Below are 5,419 nucleotides of genomic sequence, written 5' to 3'. Positions count from 1 at the left end.
CCATCTCACCTCCTCCATTCCCCGTCCCATCTCACCTCCTCCATTCCCCATCCCATCTCACCTCCTCCATTCCCCGTCCATCTCACCTCCTCTATTCCCTGTCCCGTCTCACCTCCTCCATTCTCCGTCCCATCTCACCTCCTCCATTCCCCGTCCCATCTCACCTCCTCTATTCCCTGTCCCGTCTCACCTCCTCCATTCCCCGTCCCATCTCACCCTCTCCATTCCCCGTCCCATCTCACCTCCTCCATTCCCCGTCCCATCTCACCTCCTCTATTCCCTGTCCCGTCTCACCTCCTCCATTCTCCGTCCCATCTCACCTCCTCCATTCCCCATCCCATCTCACCTCCTCCATTCCCCGTCCCATCTCACCTCCTCTATTCCCTGTCCCGTCTCACCTCCTCTATTCCCCGTCCCATCTCACCTCCTCCATTCCCCGTCCCATCTCACCTCCTCCATTCCCCATCCCGTCTCACCTCCTCCATTCCCTGTCCCATCTCACTTCCTCCATTCTCCGTCCCGTCTCATCCTGATCTATAATGTCCCCACTCACTCTCCTTTTTTTCCCCCCATGGTAGTCAGCGGAGGAGGGGGTGGCCAGCACCATATTCTGTGCAGTGTCGGAGGAGGCCGAAGGTCTGAATGGGCAGTATGTGGACAGCGACTGTGTGATTGAACTTCCCTCGGAGAAGGCTCGGGATCCGGCTGTCAACAAGAAGCTGTGGGAGGCAAGTGAGGCTGCAACCAACCGGATTGGTGGACCAGGACAATGATGGTGACCAACACAAGCAATCTCGTATCTGGAAAAGTCATAACTCAGGGCTAAGCCTGATGGTTACTGTGACCCCCGAGGTCTGCATACACCCCCCCCCATTCACCAGAAAGACTCCTCTGTCCTCCTTACTTGTTACATGAGGATCTGTCTCACCTCAACCATCACTATGATCGTAGGCGCCATCTAGTGGCCATAATACATCAATAAATGCATTATGGCCACTAGATGGCGCTGACAATCATAGGACACATTCAGATTACTCAGAATAAAGCTGTGCGGATGTTGGCCACATTCATGCAGCGAACATTCGAATATTTCATACCCCGACACCCCCCCAACCCCAATGTGTATAAGAAAAAGATCTAACCCCGGAGCTCGGGACTCAGGTCACCCGGTATGTTTTTTGTTATGGCGATGTGAAATATAGGGGGCGCTAGTGGTTACCAATTAAAGCACACAATAAGCAAACTGTATAGAGTATAGATCATGTGCTTAAATAAATATAAAATATAATATTAATTTAAATATTTAAAGCAATTTTTATTAACTTCATGAATATATAAACTACCAATTCATAAAATATGTGATCTGGACAAATACAAACAAAAAATGTGAACAATAATAATTAGAAATATATGGGATGTCAAGTCCTTTCCGATTATACATAAACACAGTTAGCGTGTATACTAAACCCTCTCTACCTGGAAGCTCCGTCTCAATGTGTTTCGTCCCAATGACGTCTTCAGGAAGCAGACTGCAATAAATTAGCTACACTATGAGAAACCTTACTTTTTTCTGGGCCAATCCGGTGTATGTGAGAGATTCACGGGAGAAGGAGCTTATATCAACTAGAGATGCGTCTCCCCTGGATACACGAGGGGTGCAAACAAGCGCACATTCACTACTTTTAACCACTTCCCGCCGGGCCTATAACAAGATGAAGGCTGGGCGGGCCTCTCATCGATCTGGTGGACATCATATGACGTCCTCCTGGATCGTGCCCCGTGCAGGGCCATGCAGTGGCGCGATCTGTCACCGCCTGCGTCCACCAGACACGGCCAATGATGATCAGTGTACCGGCTCGCTGCCGGTACCATGTGATCGCTGTGACCAATCGCAGCAGATCACACGATGGTTCTACACAATGGATGGCTTCCTTTTATAGCCAACCATTGTATACAATTGTGTTGCTAGCTGTGATTGGTCAGTGTGATCACATGATACAGACAGGGCCAATCACAGCCCATCTGTACCATGTGATTAGCTTTGACAAATCACAAGAAAACAAACTGAATCCATTTCATTCCATGAAATGCTTGCTTATAGCAATTTAATACACTGCTAAAAGCAATCATAATGTGTTAAAAAAAAGAAAAATTCTGATCACTTCCCCAGAGTAGTACAATGTTACTATGGTAACATTATATTGCTCTGGTCATAGAGTGTTACCAAAAAAAATAGAAAAAAAATTATTAAAATATAAATAAAAAATTGCAAAAAAAGATTAATAGTTTTTTTTTCTTCGTACTGTCACCAGTCAGTGTCTCTGACCACACCAGTCACATGATGAAGCTGTACTGCACTGGTGACAGTATATAAAAAAAAAATGTAAAGGACTTGATCTCACATATATATTTTTAATTATAATTGTTCACATTTTTTGTTCCTAGTTATCTGGTTCAAACATTTTCTAAAATTGGCAGTTTACATATGAAGTTAAGTCCTGCGCAGACTGTTGGCACTATATAAATCCTGTATAATAATAATAATGATTTTATCTTTATATTTTTCTGACACTATTTTTTATTTAATTCAGTATTTTTTTGCTACAAAATTACTTAGAATCCCCCATATGTTGATGGGTACGCATATCATCTGCACTGCTTCATATAATCCCCATGGGCGTTATTAATAAAAATAAAAAATGTCTAAGGTGAGACGGCTGGACTTTTTGCTACATAGGAATGCAGACGGTTCACATTGTGTGTATGTGTATGTATATACAGTATCTCACAAAAGTAAGTACACCCCTCACATTTCTGTAAATATTTTCTCCTATCTTTTCATGTGACAACACTCCAAGGGGCTCCCATGCCCCCCAAGGTGGGTCACCCTTTCTTGGGTCCAAGGCCGTCTTTAATACTGATTGGACCCTGGGCAAAAATTTTCTTGCCCCCCCATGCAATTTCTCTTTACATATGCTCTGAGACATACAATAATAAACAGCTAGACTCAAAATCAGTTTACTGTATCAGATCAGGCAATGATTGTGATTGGCTGCTAGAGGTAACAGCATATCATTGCTGCTCACTGACTGGTTGCTAGAGGTTACAGCACACATTACGGATCACTGATTAGTTGCTAAAGAGGTTACAGCACATGACTTCTGCTTGTTGATTGGTTGCTAGAGATTACTGTACAGTAACACTGCTCACTGGTTGCTAGAGGTTACAGCACATCATCTCCTCACTGCCTGCACACCATGGACTGGGGTGGTGAGGGGGCCCATCAATAGACAAAAGACTCCTAGGGATTAGGGATGAGCTTCGAGTTTGACTCGAACATTGTGTGTCCGTCCGCTCGCCGAATTTGAAACGATATGGGCCTTTCGCTCCAAATCCGAGTGGTGTGTCACGGCCCATAATTCACTGCGGCATCGCAGTGCATTGCTGGCTGATGACTGGCCAAGCATACACTATGACCCGCATGCTTGGCCAATCACAGCGCCGTCTGTACAGAGAGCTGTAATTGGCCACAGCCAGGGTGGCTTTGGCCAATTATGGCTCGGGGTTTAGTACACGCCCCACACTATATAAGGCCGCCTGCACGGCGCCCTGTGTAGTGTGTTGCGGCATTGAGAGACAGATAGAGAGAGAGAGAGAGAGAGAGACAGTGTCATTTGATTTAAGTTAGATAGAGTAGGCAGGAGAGTCAGTTAGCTGCAATTACATTGTATTGTGTATATATATACATCCCAGGTGTTGTATATATATATATATATATATACACTGTATTCAGTTTAGCTAGATCCGTTCCTGTTATTCTCTTCCTACTGACAGGCAGGCAGATGTTTTTACAGTATTTACAGCTACATGAAGAAAATTGCTGGTGTTCTTCTGATCCTATTAGTCCTATTAGCTACAGTATTTACAGTTAGTGTACTGTGTACCCTGCACAGTGTGCACCTAAAGCTACCTGAAGACAATTGCTGGTGTTCTCATACTAATAATACTACAGGCAGGTAGTTTTTTTTTGAGACGAGTGCATCAGATCGCACCACTGCTATTTGTAACATATTCAAATAATGATCCCGCGCTCCAGCAATACAAAGTGCAAGCAGTGCCTAATAAATACAATAAAATGTATAATTAATAAATGAAGTAATGAATCAATCCAGGGGGATTAATGAATAAATTACATTATATAAATTATATAAAAGTCAATATGGTGATAATCTTCTAATCAGATGTTTTAATTATTAAAATTAATTAATTCATTAAAATAATTAAAATTATTAAATTAATGTCCAAAATGTTCCTTTGAAATAGGATTAGACAAATCGCCACATCTTGCATGTGAGAGATATAAAATCCCATTAATAAGCTCACAGAACCCTCACCTCAATGTCTTTAACCAATACCATAGAGTTGTGTGAAGGAATCTATTCCACTATTCCAGCATCCACCACCAGGGGGTCCTCCGCTCCAGCCAGTAACGAGCTTGAATGGAAGCCTTAGATCCACATCCTCATAATGTTCCTGTACTTCCAGGGGGGGAGAACAGAGAAGGGATGGGAGAAAAAGAGTACCCCAATAGTGTAGTATATTAAATATAAAGTGCTTTTATTAAATCGATAAGCTGGACTCTTACATATAAACAAAGATAAGCTATAAAATCAAATCTCGTGGCATTTGAACGCCGTTCTCACGTCACTTCCGGTATCTAGTCAGCCTGCGGCCACCCCCCCCCTACGCGTTATGTCATCACGTGACTTCATCAGGGGATCCGGATTGGCTGTGGAAGCTTTGTTTATAACTAGTGAAACCGGAAATAGAACCGCGGCCATTTTCTTGTGGTCCACTGTGCTGAACAATCACGGCCATCTTCCTATAGCCCTTATCATATATTAACAGCGGCCATTTTCTTAGTAACAAAAGAAAAAGACCTTCACTGGCGACAGTTCTAAACTAAGGATATTATATACTGATACAAGCTAAAGATTAGAGCCGAGTTTCATTTATTGGCATCGTGTGATTCCTTCCCACAGATAGATGGCTACTTCCGCTGTTTGGGATTACACATAAGAGCTAAAAAATTATTACTAAAAAATGTTTGAATGTCATGGTAAACTCAAATATTAAAATATATATAATTAAATAGTCCAATTAATTTAAACGAGATATTGAAGAAGAAACAAACATTAAGGTGAAATGAAATAACCAAAAATAAAAAAATAAAAAATAAATAAATAAAAAATGAAAAAACGAAAAAAATAAAAAAATATAAAATAAAAAATAATAAATAAAATAAAAATAAAAACTAAATAAAAAGAAAAGAGAAAAAGTAAGAGATACAAAAATAAAATAAAAATAGAAAATAAACTAAAAAGAAAAAAGAAATAAAATAAAAAATAAAAATAGAATA

At 41.4% G+C, this 5,419-nt stretch overlaps 1 pseudogene; it reads left to right on the top strand.

The window, feature by feature from the left end:
- The first annotated feature begins 576 nt into the window (after positions 1-576).
- LOC141121322 (retinol dehydrogenase 14 pseudogene) lies at positions 577-2,712 on the top strand (annotated as a pseudogene).
- The last annotated feature ends 2,707 nt before the right edge of the window (positions 2,713-5,419 follow it).

The sequence above is a fragment of the Aquarana catesbeiana genome, unplaced genomic scaffold (genome assembly GCF_042186555.1).
Source record: "Aquarana catesbeiana isolate 2022-GZ unplaced genomic scaffold, ASM4218655v1 unanchor145, whole genome shotgun sequence".
Classification (NCBI taxonomy): Eukaryota; Metazoa; Chordata; class Amphibia; order Anura; family Ranidae; genus Aquarana; species Aquarana catesbeiana.
Note: the sequence above shows the minus strand (reverse complement) of the source record. Positions and strands in the feature narration are given on the sequence as shown.